The 16382-nt window shown below is 41.0% G+C and overlaps 1 protein-coding gene across 1 annotated transcript in view; it reads right to left on the bottom strand.

Annotated features, from left to right (window-relative positions):
- Nucleotides 1–9503, bottom strand: part of TTLL4 (tubulin tyrosine ligase like 4) — a 37960-nt gene extending 28457 nt beyond the window's left edge. Inside the window, exon 1 of the mRNA XM_036857554.1 lies at nucleotides 9245–9503. The gene's annotated coding sequence lies outside the window, so the exon portion shown is untranslated. The remainder of the gene's footprint in view (nucleotides 1–9244) is intronic.
- Between the last annotated feature and the right edge of the window lie 6879 nt (nucleotides 9504–16382).

Here is a 16382-nt window from a genome sequence, read left to right as displayed (position 1 = left end):
AACAATGATGAACAACACAATAAATGAAATTAAAAATTCTCTTGAAGCAATCAATAGCAGAATAACTGAGGCAGATTAGTGACAGAAGAACTCACTCACTTCCAGTAACCTGGAAGATAAAACAGTGGAAATAACCATCGCAGAGCAGAATAAAGAAAAAAGAATGAAAAGAATTGAGGACAGTCTCAGAGACCTCTGGGCCAACATTAAACGCACCAACATTCAAATTATAGGGGTAGCAGAAGAAGAAGAGAAAAAAAAAGGCTCTGAGAAAATATTTGAAGAGATTATAGTTGAAAACTTCCCTAACATGGGAAAGGAAATAGTCCATCAAGTCCAGGAAGTGCAGAGAGTCCCATACAGGATAAATCCAAGGAGAAACATGCCAAGACACATATTAATCAAACTATCAAAAATTAAATACAGGGCTTCCCTGGTGGCGCAGTGGTTGAGAATCTGCCTGCCAATGCAGGGGACACGGGTTCGAGCCCTGGTCTGGGAGGATCTCACGTGCCGCGGAGCGACTGGGCCCGTGAGCCACAACTGCTGAGCCTGAGCGTCTGGAGCCTCTGCTCCGCAACAAGAGAGGCCGCGATAGTGACAGGCCCGCGCACCGCGATGAAGAGTGGCCCCCACTCACCGCAACTGGAGAAAGCCCTCACACAGAAACGAAGACCCAACACAGCCAAAAATAAACATAATAAATAAATAATAAATAAAAATTAAAAAAAAAAAAAAAATTAAATACAAAGAAAAGATATTAAAAGCAGCAAGGGAGGGGCTTCCCTGGTGGCTCAGTGGTTGAGAGTCTGCCTGCCAATGCAGGGGACACAGGTTCGAGCCCTGGTCTGGGAAGATCCCACATGCCGCGGAGCAACTAGGCCCGTGAGCCACAATTACTGAGCCTGCGCGTCTGCAGCCTGTGCTCCTCAACAAAGAGAGGCCACGATAGTGAGAGGCCCGTGCACCGCAATGAAGAGTGGCCCCCGCTTGCCGCAACTGGAGAAAGCCCTCACACAGAAACTAAGACCCAACACAGCCATAAATAAATAAATAAATAAATAAATAAATAAATAAATAATTTTAAAAAACAGCAGCAAGGGAAAAGCAACAAATAACATACAAGGGAATACCCATAAGGTTAACAGCTGATCTTTCAGCAGAAACTCTGCAAGCTAGAAGGGAGTGGCATATTTAAAGTGATGAAGGGGAAAAAACTACAAACAAGATTACTCTGCCCAGCAAGGATCTCATTAAGATTCCATGGAGAAATTAAAACCTTTACAGACAAACAAAAGTTACGAGAATCCAGCATCACCAAACCAGCTTTACAACAAATGCTAAAGGAACTTCTCTAGGCAGGAGACACAAGAGAAGGAAAAGACCTAGGATAACAAACACAAAACAATTAAGAAAATGGTAGTAGGAACATACATATTGATAATTACCTTAAATGTAAATGGATTAAATGCTCCAACCAAAAGACATAGACTGGCTGAATGGATACAAAAACAAAACCCGTATATATGCTGTCTACAAGAGACCCACTTCAGGCCTAGGGACACATACAGACTGAAAATGAGGGGATGGAAAAAGATACTCCATGCAAATGGAAATCAAAAGAAAGCTGGAGTAGCAATTCTCATATCAGACAAAATAGACTTTAAAATAAAGACTACTACAAGAGACAAAGAAGGACACTACATAATGATCAAAGGAACAATCAAAGAAGAAGACATAACAATTGTAAATATTTATGCACCCAGCATAGGAGCACCTCAAAACATAAGGCAAATGCTAACAACCATAAAAGGGGAAATCGACAGTAACACAATAGTAGTAGGGGACTTTAACACCCGCTTTCACCAATGGACAGATCATCCAAAATGAAAATAAATAAGGAAACACAAGCTCTAAATGACACATTAAACAAGATGGACTTAATTGACATTTATATGACATTGCATCCAAAAACAACAGAGTACACTTTCTTCTCAAGTGCTCATGGAACATTCTCCAGGATAGATCATATCTTGGGTCACAAATCAAGCCTTGGTAAATTAAAGAAAACTGAAATCGTATCAAGTATCTTTTCCAACCACAACACTATGGACTAGATAACAATTACAGGGAAATATCTGTAAAAAATACAAACACGTGGAAGTTAAACAATACACTACTAAATAACCAAGAGATCACTGAAGAAATCAAAGAGGAAATCAGAAAAAAACTAGAAACAAATGACAATGAAAACATGACGACCCAAAACCTATGGGATGCAGCAAAAGCAATTCTAAGAGGGAAGTTTATAGCAATACAATCCTACCTCAAGAAACAAGAAACATCTCAAATAAAGAACCTAACCTTACACCTAAAGCAATTAGAGAAAGAAGAACAAAAAAACCTCAAAGTTAGCAGAAGGAAAGAAATCATAAAGATCAGATCAGAAATAAATGAAAAAGAAATGAAGGAAATAATAGCAAAGATCAGTAAAACTAAAAGCTGGTTCTTTGAGAAGATAAACAAAATTGACAAACCACTAGCCAGACTCATTAAGAAAAAAAGGGAGAAGACTCAAATCAACAGAATTAGAAATGAAAAAGGAGAAGTAACAACAGTGCAGAAACACAAAGAATCATGAGAGATTACTACAAGCAACTCTATGCAAATAAAATGGACAACCTGGAAGAAATGGACACATTCTTAGAAAAGCACAACCTTCCAAGACTGAACCAGGAAGAAATAGAAAATATAAACAGACCAATCACAAGCACTGAAATTGAAACTGTGATTAAAAATCTTCCAACAAACAAAAGCCCAGGACCAGATGGCTTCACAGGTGAATGCTATCAAACATTTAGAGAAGAGCTAACACCTGTCCTCAAACTCTTCCAAAATATATGAGGGAGGAAAACTCCCAAACTCATTCTATGAGGCCACCATCACCCTGATACCAAAACCAGACAAAGATGTCACAAAAAAAGAAAACTACAGACCAATATCACTGATGAACATAGATGCAAAAATCCTCAACAAAATACTAGCAAACAGAATCCAACAACACATTAAAAGGATCATACACCATGATCAAATGGGATTTATCCCAGGGATGCAAGTATATCTTCAATATACGCAAATCAATCAATGTGATACACCATATTAACAAAATGAAGAAGAAAAACCATATGAACATCTTAACAGATTAATAGATGCAGAAAAAGCTTTTGACAAAATTCAACACCCATTTATGATAAAAACTCTCCAGAAAGTGGGCATACAGGGAACCTACCTCAACATAGTAAAGGCCATATATGACAAACCCACAGCAAACATCATTCTCAATGGTGAAAAACTGAAACCATTTCCTCTAAGATCAGGAACAAGACAAGGACGTCCACTCTCACCACTATTATTCAACATAGTTTTGGAAGTCCTACCCTTGGCAATCAGAGAAGAAAAGAAATAAAAGAAATACAAATTGGAAAAGAAGTAAAACTGCCACTGTTTGCAGATGACATGATACTATACATAGATAATCCTAAAGATGCCACTAGAAAACTACTAGAGCTAATCAATGAATTTGGTAAAGTTGCAGGATACAAAATTAATGCACAGAAATCTCTTGCATTCTTATATACTAACAACAAAAGATCAGAAAGAGAAATTAAGGAAACAATCCCATTCACCATTGCAACAAAAAGAATAAAAAGCTGGGAATAAACCTACCTAAGGACGTAAAAGACCTGTACGCAGAAAACTATAAGACACTGATGAAAGAAATCAAAGATGACACAGATGAAGAGATATACTATGTTCTTGGATTAGAAGAATCAATATTGTGAAAATGACTGTACTTCCCAAAGCAATCTACAGATTCAATGCAATCCCTATCAAATTACCAACAGCATTTTTTGCAGAACTAGAACAAAAAATCTTAAATTTGTATGGAGACACAAAAGACCCCAAATAGCCAAAGCAATCTTGAGGGGAAAAAATGGAGCTAGAGGAATCAAACTCCTTGACTTCAGACTATACTGCAAAGCTACAGTAATCAAGACAATATGGTACTGGCACAAAAAAAGAGAAATATAGATCAATAGAACAGGATAGAAAGCCCAGAGATAAACCCACGCACCTATGGTCAACTAATCTATGACAAAGGAGGCAAGGATATACAATGGAGAAAAGACAGTCTCTTCAATAAATGGTGCTGGGAAAACTGGACAGCTACATGTAAAAGAAATTAGAACACTCCGTAACACCACACACAAAAATAAACTCAAAATGGATTAAAGAACTAAATGTAAGACTGGACACTATAAAACTCTTAGAGGAAAACATCGGAAGAACTCTTTGACATAAATCACAGCAAGATCTTTTTTGATCCACCTCCTAGAGTAATGGAAATAAAAACAAAAATAAACAAATGGGAACTAATGAAACTCAAAAGCTCTTGCACAGCAAAGGAAACCATAAACAAGATGAAAAGACAACCCTCAGAATGGGAGACAATATTTGCAAATGAAGCAACTGACAAAGGATTAATCTCCAAAATTTACAAGCAGCTCATGCAGCTCTATATCAAAAAAACAAACAACCCAATCCAAAAATGGGCAGAAGACCTAAATAGACATTTCTCCAAAGAAGACATACAGATGGCCAACAAACACATGAAAAGATGCTCAACATCACTAATTATTAGAGAAATGCAAATCAAAACTACAATGAGGTATCACCTCACACCGGTTAGAATGGGCACCATCAGAAAATCTACAAACAATAAATGCTGGAGAGGGTGTGGAGAAAAGGGAACCCTCTTGCACTGTTGGTGGGAATGTAAATTCATACGGCCACTATGGAGAACAGTATGGAGGTTCCTTAAAAAACTAAAAATAGAATTACCATATGACCCAGCAATCCCACTACTGGGCATATACCCAGAGAAAACCATAATTCAAAAAGACACATGCACCCCAATGTTCACTAAAGCATTATTTACAATATCCAGGTCATGGAAGCAACCTAAATGCCCATCGACAGATGAATGGATAAAGAAGATGTGGTACATATATACGATGGAATATTACTCAGCCATGAAAAGGAATGAAATTGGGTCATTTGTAGAGACGTGGATGGACCTAGAGGCTGTCATACAGAGTGAAGTAAGTCAGAAAGAGAAAAACAAGTATTGCATATTAACGCATATATGTGGAATCTAGAAAAATGGTACAGATGAACCAGTTTGCAAGGGAGAAATAGAGACACAGATGTAGAGAACAAAAGTGGACACCAAGGGGGGGAAAGCGGGGGATGGGGGTGGGGCGGTGGTGGTGGGATGAACTGGGAGATTGGGATTGACATATATATACTAATATGTACAAAATGGATACCTACTGAGAACCTGCAGTATAAAAAATAAATAAATAGAATAAAATTTTAAAATAAATAAATAAAAATAGTAGAAAACAGGAAAAAAAATAAAGTTTTTCAGCAAGGGATTTTTCATTTACATATTCATTTTTGGATTTGGTTATAAATATTCTGCCTCCCTTCTTCCATCCCTTTTCCCCTACCTACTCTCTCAAATTTGGTGCTCCTCTGTGCTCAGTCTTCTCACTTGGCCTGGCACATAGTAAGTGCTCAATAAATGGCAGTTGCAACTATTAACACAAACTCTCCCAAAGCAACCTCTTTTATCCCATGGCCTCAACCATCTCCTACATTCTCAACTTTCTTTCATCTCTCAGACCTACAGAACAACCTCCCAGGCCTTTCTACCTTGATGTGCTGCAGGAACCTCAATTCAGCATGCCCAAACTCCTTTATCTTTCTCCTCAAAGCCCTCCTCCTAATAGTTCCTCCTGCATCACCACCCACTTAATCACTAAAGTCAGAAAACAAGGATCATTCCAGACTGCTCTTTGTCCCACTCTCCCTACATCTACTTTGCCACCAGGTTTTGTCCACTTCTACCACTGTTAATTTCTCTCTAAACCCTCTCCCCCACTGCAACCACTATAAAGCCCTCATCATCTCTAGTCTGGTCTCTAGTTTTCTCATTGGCTCCCTGCCTTCAGTCTAAAATCTTACTTATTCAAACTGCACACTGACACTACAGTAGTAATCTCAAGCACAAATCTGATGTTACCTTCCTGCTAATTACCTTTCCATGGTTTTCCTGCAATATACTCTTCCAATGATTTTACTCATGTATTCCCCTAGGAATTTTTAAAACCATGTATTCCTTGGGGAGTTTCTGGTGGCCTAGTGGTTAGGATTCCAGACTTTCACTGCCGTGGCCCAGGTTCAATCCCTGGTTGGGGAACTGAGATCCTGCAAGCCACGCGGAAGAGCCAAAAAAAAGAAGAAAAAAAAAAATTAAACCCATGTATTCCTTGCACATCTTAAAGTTGAACTCTAAAATTTTTCATCACAAGTTTAAACAAGTTTATCCTTTTGTTAAGAGGAGGTAGAAAATACTAAACATTTTATAGAAAGAACTACGGTAAGGACTAACTGTAATTGAAATAAACATTTCATGACTATTTAATAAAATGAGTTTTAACTATCTGATTAACACACATCTAAACTAAAAGAAATCTCTTTTAAAAAATTTTATGCAACTTTTATCCAATACAGCTTGAAAAATCTGTGGTCCCGAAAAACATTTTAGACACATTTTAACTGTTGTGTTCTTTTTTTTTTTTTTTTAATATTTATTTATTTATTTCACTGCACCGGGTCTTCGTTGCAGCATGCAGGATCTTCATCACTGCATGCAGGATCTTTTAGTTGCAGCATGCAGGATCTAGTTCCCTGACCAGGGATCGAACTTGGGCCCCCTGCCTTGGGAGGGCAGAGTCTTAACCACTGGACCACCAGGGAAGTCTCCAACTGTTGTGTTCTTCTGAATTCAGAATATCCCAACAAGGAACAAGCTTCACTCTAACAGCAGTGTGTATTACACATCGGAAGACAGGAAGCCTTCTAGGGTTTTTTTTGTTGTTTGTTTGTTTGTTTTTTCTGGGTGGTCTCATCTGTATGACCCTATTAGGAAATTTATTCATGAACTCAATAGTTATGTCCCGAACAGAAGAGTAGAATAGTACAATGATTACAGTATAGATGCTGCAGTCTCAGGCTTTTCGGGTTTGGATCCACTTGGTGGCCCTCAGACTTTGGGCAAGTCAATTTTTTCCCATATGGCTCAGTTTTCTTACCAAATCTGGCTTCACTCGGTGAGTCAGGGGGAAGGAGAGCCACACAGAGTACAAGGTGGTGAGTACCGTGGACAGCCAGGACTGCTGGACCTCCCGGCTTCTGGGAATGTGGTGAATATAGTATTCGGGAAACGTAGCACTGGAGTTTCTATCAGCTCGATTTACTTCAAAAGAATTTATTTTACGGGCACTCATTTCATCAGTGTCAGCAATGATATAATGTCTAGGAGAGTAAGCATCGGACAAGTTCTCGAGCAGCCTCAGGATCTCAATGGTATGCCCACCGGACCCAGCCACCACCAAGAGGCTGAGAGACCGCCGGAGCACAGCGGCGCGGGGACGCAGCACTACCCATAGCCGCACTGCCAGCCGCCGCGAGGATAAGGGTGCCACCCATTCAAAGACAAGACGCATGCGTTCTATCCCCCGGCGCCGGCCACAGGAGCCCTTCTAGGTTTTTGAGGTAACTTAATCAATCACCAAAGAAGGCCTCCCTGAAATTAATATTTCCAAAATATTCCCTGTTTGCCAACCTGAGGTTTTTATACTCCGAAAAATATACTATAGTAAAATTTGAGAGCGTGAGAGATATGACACTCTCCACCCCTTTTTTGTAAGGTCAGTTTTAGAAGCGTTCATTTGGAAGCTGAGGATCTGGGAACTGATTCTTCTAAAACTATATGTGCATGTCTATCCCTTGGAAGTCTCAGGCCCCTGAGTATCCTGCTTGAAAACCACTGCTCTGGAGGATCTAGTTCTAACTCTTTAGCAAAACATCCAAAGCCCTTTGTGATCTAACCCCTATTAATTTCCCTATTCCTATTTGTCCCGAGCTGGTTCCCTCCAAACACAGCTCAGGTCTATCCGACTGTTTCCAGTTCTCTTTTCAGGCCTTTACTAAAGCTACTTTAGTATCTTTACTAAAGCTACTTTGTATCTGGAATGTCCTCTCACCTCTTTATTCCCAGAAAACACTTGATAATTTTTCAATGCTCCATTCAGCCCAATCAATAAGCAGCTGGTAACTTTACGGGCACCAAGTGAGTGGTTTTTATGCAAAGAGTGCCTCAGTATTTATTGCAAGAAATTAAGGATGGGATAGAACACTGTCCAAAAGGGTCTCCCAGCTACTCGTTGACTGGCTAATTCAACAGGTAATGACGTTAAGGAAGATGGGATCTGGAGTAACTGAGAGAGCAGGGATACCTACCTAAAAAAGGAAAGATTAAAACATTTTCTAGATCCAGAATGCGAATGTGAAGACCAGGGAATGGGGATGATATAGTTTTCCAAGTAAATTTGGGTTAAATATCCTTCTAATGTTCTATCAGAACACACACCACACATATGGCAAATGCTGTTTACCTGATTAAAATCTCCCCTAGACTATAAGCTCCGTGAAAACACGCCTGCCTTGCTCACCACTGTATCCCCCCCTCCCCCGCCGGGCCTTCCACAGTGCCCTGGCTCACTAAATATTTGTCGATGTTTATTAAAAATTGTTGAATGATTAAATGAAGTAATGGATGTATAGATACATGAAGAATTCAATTCCACAGCATCTCGAATGCTGTTTGAATATCTACAGTTTAGGAAAGTATTTCTCTACAGATAGTGAAGATGGGGAAGTTAAAAAGTGGGTATCCATGTAAAATTCAGCCGTGAGGCCTGAGAGGAGCTTGGGCTCACACCCAAGCAGGGAGAATTTAAACTGCAGCGGAGCGGGAAAGACGAGGCACGGAGGCCCAGGGTGAGAGGGTGCCGCAGGGTTCGGGGCACCCAGAGGCGGGGCGACTAAGTTCACTGGGCGTGGCGGGGAAGGGGGCGGACGGGGGGGGTGGAGAAGGGTTCCGAAGAGGCGCGAAGTCCTGGTAGGGTGGGAGGACGCGGCCCCCTCTCCTCCCAGGGGATGGGGCAGGAGCGGTCAGAGGGCTGGGGGCCGCGTGAAAGGACTCGGGCAGAGGGAGGGGCGGGAGAGTCGGCGCGGCGGAGGGTCGTTTTCCCGGCTCCGCGGCCACACTCACCCAGCGGACTCAGCTTCGCCCCGGCTGGGCGCCGGCTCCGGGCTTCTTCCTCCCTTGGCCTTCCGGGCGAGCGGGCGGCCTCAGGCGCCCCTAGCAACCACGCACGGCCACACGGCCCGCGCTCTCAGCCACCGGCACCGCTGCCACCAGCCACGCACTGCGCGCGCCCCCAGCGGACGGACTGAGGGCCTGAAGGGGCGATCCCAGCGGGAGGGAGGCAGGCGCGCGGAATCTCCGGGATTGTCGAGTTTGGGAGGGCAGGCGGTCACAGGGCTCGCGCACACGCAATCGCTTCAACGGGGGTGGGACTCGCCGAGTGGAATTCTGGGAGATGTAGTCTCAAGGTTAAATCCCTGAAAGGTTAAGCTCTGGCGCTCCAGGACCCGCTATACCTTGATTCTACCTAACCCCTATGGACTCTTTCTTCGGCCATGCCTTAATTCGCTCCTCTAAAATCAAAGCGCTCAGGCTTTATTAAAGAATTTTCTTGTAGTTCCTTCCAGTAAGCCTTTGAGTTTGACCCCAGGAAAGGAGAGATCGCCAGATCCGCCATGCTTCCCTCTACCCACCTTCCCCTAACCCCACCCACCCAACAGGCTCCAATTACAACCACCTGCTTCCTGGGCTCCAAGTGTGAATTTTAGGAAACACTGACTCAATTAATTATCTCGCCAGGCAAGACAGATTGTACCCCCTCAGTCTCAGATGTCCCTAGACCTAATGGATTTGGAGATCTCAAGAGAGCTGGAGGGTGAAAAGAACTTTTCTAAATAGTCTGGTACAGAAATAAAGGGGACAATAAAAGATGAAACTAACCTAAGGAAAATAATCGGGACCAGAATAAAGATGCTTAATAAATATTTGATTTAGGCAACAGTCATTGATAAATGCTAAAATCATTAGAGGGTTGATGGGGGACTTTTACACTGAAAGGACATTTGCTATCACTTGTGTATTTTAATCAATCTTAGATCATGAAATGTGGGGCAGCTATAAATTATGTCTCATGATGTGATGCAATTTGAACTACACATTAATACTTAGGAAGTAGTGTATTTTTGTCTAAAAATCAGTTGAATCTGAATCTTAATCAAACTTTTGGCTCCAACTTCCAGTTTTCAGGAAATAAAGAGAAACGTCGTCACAAGAAAGCCATTTGACCAATCCAGAATGTAGGCCAATGTATAGGGGAATGACCTAATTTCTCTGACAATTTCAGAGTATAAAAAAAGAGTGAGGTGTTCTATATCATGAGACTTAAGAGACATAATTACATCAATGAGTGGACCTTGTTTAGATCCTGATTCAAATAAGCCAACTGCAAAAAAGATACTTTTGAGACAATAGAGAAATCTGAACATGGATGGGGGAATATTAACATAGATAACGTTAAGAAATCATTACTAATTTTTTTAGTTATTGTAGTTTACTGAATGGTGACCCCCCCCCAATATATCCTTGTGTTAATTCCAGGAACCTGTAAATATTACTTTATATGGCAAAATATGTGATTGAGGATTTTGAGAGGATGATCTTGAAAGGATTAAGGAATTTTTCCGGATTATCTGGGTGGGCCCTAAACCCAATAACAAGTGTCCCTAGTGAGGCAGAGGGAGATGGGACAGACATAGAGAATACACAGAAAAAAGGAAGAGGCAGTGTGACCAAGGAGGTAGAGATCAGAGTGAAGAGGAATGCCTGGGGCTACCAGAAAGTGGAAGAGGCAAGAATGGATTCTTCCTTAGAACATTCTGAGGGAATGGGGTTCTTCAGACAGCCTGATTTCAGAATTCTGGCTTCCAGAACTGTGAGAGAATTTCTGTTGTTTTAAGTCACTAAATTTGTGGTAATTTTTTCTGGCAGCCACAGGACATTTTGACATTTTGACATCTTTTAAGAAGATATCCTTATTTTTTACAGACACTTTAAGGTATTAAACAACATGATGCCAGGGGGTTGCTTTCGCTTTAAAATACTATAGCAAACACCCTAGTAGCAACGAGCACAGGTAGCATCCAGGTCTTAGTTTCTAATACCACTACATTACAAGGAACCAGCGCTCCCTAGAGAAATGGCTGATTCTCAGACTGGGACAGGAAATATACAAAATGAGCCTGAAGCATCTGGTAGTGCCAGAAAGAAAGTGTTCCTAAAACAAACAAAAAAACAGATTGGTGGGTGTATGTCACAGGAGCTAACTGCAAGAACTCCCAATGACCAAAGCTCGAACAATTTGAGCAATAAAATTAAATAAATAGTGGTTTATGACCCAAAGTATAAAATATCCATGAGTCCCTGATATAAATAAATGGTTGAATATATTCACAAATGTGATAAAGAGACAAATCTCCTATGCAGAAAAATTCCCCCCAAATTATGTAGATACTCAGCCCTAAAGGAGGGGGAGTATAACCCCCATTCCTTAAGTTTGGGCTGTGCAGAGTGACTTCTTTCCAAAGAGTACAGTATGGAAAGGGAGGTGGAGTAGGGCAAAAGTAGTAACAGTAGAAAAATCTGACAAACATCACTTCTGCCAGGTGATCAAGGTCAACACCAAGTCCTAAGTCATGTACATAGTATATGCCCTTGATATATGATGAAAATGGCATTTTACTTTTGTGATCTTCCGCCCCAAAACCCATAATTCCAGTCTAGGCATGAGAAACACCAGGCAAGTTCCAGTAGAGGAGCATCCTACAAAATACCTGACCAGTACTTCTCAAAATTGTCAAGGTCACAGTGTTCATTGCAGCACTATTTACAATAGCCAGGACATGGAAGCAACCTAAGTGTCCATCGACAGATGAATGGATAAAGAAGATGTGGCACATATATACAATGGAATATTACTCGCCATAAAAAGAAACGAAATTGAGTTATCTGTAGTGAGGTGGATGGACCTAGAGTCTGTCATACAGAGTGAAGTAAGTCAGAAAGAGAAAAACAAATACTGTATGCTAACACATATATATGGAATCTAAAAAAAAAAAAAAAAAAAGGTTCTGATGAACCTAGGGGCAGGACAGGAATAAAGACACAGACGTAGAGAATGGACTTGAGGACATGGGGAGGGGGAAGGGTAAGCTGGGACAAAGTGAGAGAGTGGCATGGACATATATACACTACCAAATGTAAAATAGATAGCTAGTGGGAAGTAGCTGCATGGCACAGGGAGATCAGCTTGGTGCTTTGTGACCACCTAGAGGGGTGGGATAAGGAGGGTGGGAGGGAGATGCAAGAGGGAGGGGATATGGGGATATACGTATGCATATAGCTGATTCACTTTGTTATACAGCAGAAACTAACATAACACTGTAAAGCAATTATACTCCAATAAAGATGTTCAAAAAAAAATTGTCAAGGTCCTCAAAAACAAGAAACTTCTAAGAAACTGTTAGAGCCAGAGGAGCCCAAGGACAGCTAAATGATGTGTAATGAGATCTTGGAACAGAAAAAGGAAATTAGGTAAGAATTAAGGAAATCTGAATAAAATACAGGTTTTAGTTGATAATACAGTTCACCCTTGAACAACACAAGTTTGATAAACCACATGGATCCACTTACATGTGAATTTTTTTCAATAAATACATACTACAGTACTACATAATCCACAGTTGGTTGAATCCTCGGATATGGAGGGCTGACTGTAAAGTTATACTCGGATTTTCCATTGTGCGAGGGTCAGCACCCCCAAGCCCTGTGTTTTTCAAGGGTCAACTGTATATCAATACTAGTTCACTGATTGTAACAAATGTATCAAAATAATGTAAGATGTTAATAATAGGGGAAATTGTGTGTAGGGGCAAGGTATAATATATGAACTCTCTGCACTATCTGTTTGATTTTTCTTTAAATCTAAAACTGTTCTAAAATATAAAGTCTAGTTAAAAAAAAAAAAAAACAGCAACAGAAATCTGCCTGGCCCACCTTAACCAAGTCATCAGAGGTAACTTCACCAATAATGGGAAAACGCAACATCATCGGCCTCCAGAAATGATGTACTAAGAGGACACATCATCACTTATATAGTGTTTCTGCCAAAAATGTATAACTGGAATCAAATCACACAAAAAAATCAGATATACCCAAACATCAGATATACTCAAATCACAAAGAAACATCAGATATACTCAATATCAATCACTATCGTAAAAGAAAGGAAGGATGGGGAATGGTTCTAGGTTAGAGGCAAAAGAGATATCATAACCAAACACAAAGCATGATCTTGGGTTGGATCCTGGACCAGGAGAAAAATTGGTATAAAGAACATTATTGGAACAATTGGCAATATCTGAATATGGGCTGTAGATTAGTTAATAGTATTAGTGTTGAATTTCCTGATTTCATTAATCCCATTAATTATACTGTGGTTATATAAGTAAATATCCTTGATCTTAAGAAACACAAGTTTTTTAAAGGTAAAGGGGCATGGTATTTTCAACTTACTCCCAAATGGTTCAGAAAAATATGATGAAACCAATTGTGGCAAAATGTTAACAGTTAGTGAATCTGGGTGAAGGGTATATGGGAGTTCTTTGTACTGTTCTTACAACTTTTCTTTAAATTTTAAATTATTTCAAAAAAATGCTTATTTAAAAATACAGCAATGACAATATTAAACAAGGGAATAGGTAGAACCAGTGTGATAAAATGTTGATAACAGCTGAATTTGTGGGATCAGGGTATTGGGGGGTTTAGCATGCCATCTCTCTACTTTTATGTGTTCAAAAACTTTAAGTTCCTTCTCCCCTCCCCCAAAGTTAAAATACATATGCACTCAAAACAAGCACAAATGCTCAAACCTTCCAGACATTCTCTAAATTCCAGGCACTACTCAGACTTTCATTCCAAATCCTCTCAGCACTTTGTGTGATAATTGCTAGATGTAAAACTGTTTACATATTTTTACATATTTCTTTTCTTTTTGGCTGCGTGGTCTTCGTTGCTGCATGCGGACTTTCTCTAGTTGCAGCGGGAGGTGGGGGGCTACTCTTCGTTGCGGTGTGTGGGCTTCACATTGCGGTGGCTTTTCTTGTTGCAGACCACCGGCTCTAGGCGTGTGGTCTTCAGTAGTTGTGGCGCTGGGCTTCAGTAGTTGTGGCTCGCGGGCTCTATCGTGCAGGCTCAGTAGTCGTGGCGCATGGGCTTAGTTGCTCCGCGGCTTGTGGGATCTTCCTGGCCCAGGGCTCGAACCTGTGTCCCCTGCATTGGCAGGCGGATTCTTAGCCACTGCGCCACCAGGGAAGCCCCTGTTTACATATTTCTAATCCTTTAGATTGTATGCTCACAAGGATGGGAACATTTTTCTTATTATGCTTCCTCATAAAATTATTAATTATTGCTTGATGCAATAGCCTAAAAAGTTTGGATGTAAATTTAATTTCTCTACATTAAATTGTTTACATATCAGATAAGCAAAATATTTCAAGCTAGTGTTTAACAAATTATTTGGAAAAAGCAAATAATTCCTTTACAAGGTAATTCCCCCTAGGTTACCTTTTAGGAAAAAAAAAAATCCAGATTTAAAAACACAATACTGTGTACATATTTGTGTTAATCCAGACAGGTCTTAGTGAAGTACTGTGGTTTTGTGAAAAACAAAATTTCTGATTTGTCAGAGATACATTCCGATGTACTCATGGATAACATATGTTGCCCAGGATTTGTTTCAAAATACTTAAGTAAAAAAAGAATAGATATGGTAGCTATCGAAGTGGTGATGGGGTTCACTGAACTAATCTCTCTACTTTTGTGTACGTTTGAAAATTTCCAGCTAATAGACTTAACGTTCAAAACTAAACTAGAGTTTTCCCACCCACTACCACTCCACTAACAGCCTTCCTCATTTCAGTTAATGGCAATTCCATCCTTCCAGTTGCTTGGGCCAAAAACCATGGAGTCATCCTTGACTGTTTTCCTTTGTTACACTCTCACATCCAATCAGTCAAGAAAACTTATTTGTTCCATCTTCAAAATATATTCAAAATCTGACTACTTTTCACCACTCCATTGGTACCACTCCAGTCCAGGACACCATTATCTCTCATGTGGATTATTACAATAGCCTCCTAACTGCCCACCCTACTTCCCATCCTCCCCCATTCCTCACTGTCCATCACAATACAAGAAGGAAGAACAATCTTTTAGAACATAAGGTAGATCTCAGAACTCCTCTGATCCAACTCTCCAATAGATCCCTACTCTACGTAAAATGTAAGGTCTTTAAGGCCTACATCTGGTCCCCATTACCTTCCTGTCCTCGTTTCCTACTGTTCTCCCCTTTCTTCACTTTTTCCATCCAAACTGGCCTCCTCATAGCTCCTCAAGCACTCCAGGCATACTTCCATATGGCCATACTCCAATGGCCTTTGAAGACCATTCTCCCTGCATAGTCTTTTCCCTCAGAGAGCTGCACTGCTTTGTTCAAATGTCTTTGTTCAAATGTCACCTTCTAAGTGAGGTCTGCCCTGGCTATCCAACTCAGCACTCCTCATCCCCCCCTTCCTGCTTTATATTTCTCTGAAGCTTTTATCACATTCCTACATACTAAAAACTTCATTTTTTTTAAAGTTTTCTATAAGTAATTTAATATTTTATTTATTTATTTTTGGCTGGGTTGAGTCTTTGTTGCTGCGCACAGGCTTTCTCTAGCTGCGGCGAGCAGGGGCTACTCTTCGTTGCGGTGCACGGGCTTCTCATTGCGGTGGCTTCTCTTGTTGCAGAGCACGGGATCTGGGCATGCGGGCTTCAGTAGTTGTGGCGCACGGGCTTAGCTGCTCCAAGGCATGTGGGATCTTCCCCGACCAGGGCCCCAACCCATGTCCCCTGCATTGGCAGGTGGATTCTTTTTTTTTAATAAATTTATTTATTTATTTTTGGCTGTGTTGGGTCTTTGTTTCTGTGTGAGGGCTTCCTCCAGTTGCGGCGAGCGGGGGCCACTCTTCAACGCGGTGCGCGGGCCTCTCACTGTCGCGGCCTCTCCCGTTGTGGAGCACAGGCTCCAGACGCGCAGGCTCAGTAGTTGTGGCTCACAGGCCTAGCCGCTCCGCGGCATGTGGGATCTTCCCGGACTGGGGCACGAACCCGTGTCCCCTGCATTGGCAGGCGGATTCTTAACCACTGCGCCACCAGGGAAGCC

The sequence above is a fragment of the Balaenoptera musculus genome, chromosome 7 (genome assembly GCF_009873245.2).
Source record: "Balaenoptera musculus isolate JJ_BM4_2016_0621 chromosome 7, mBalMus1.pri.v3, whole genome shotgun sequence".
Taxonomy (NCBI): domain Eukaryota; kingdom Metazoa; phylum Chordata; class Mammalia; order Artiodactyla; family Balaenopteridae; genus Balaenoptera; species Balaenoptera musculus.
Note: the sequence above shows the minus strand (reverse complement) of the source record. Positions and strands in the feature narration are given on the sequence as shown.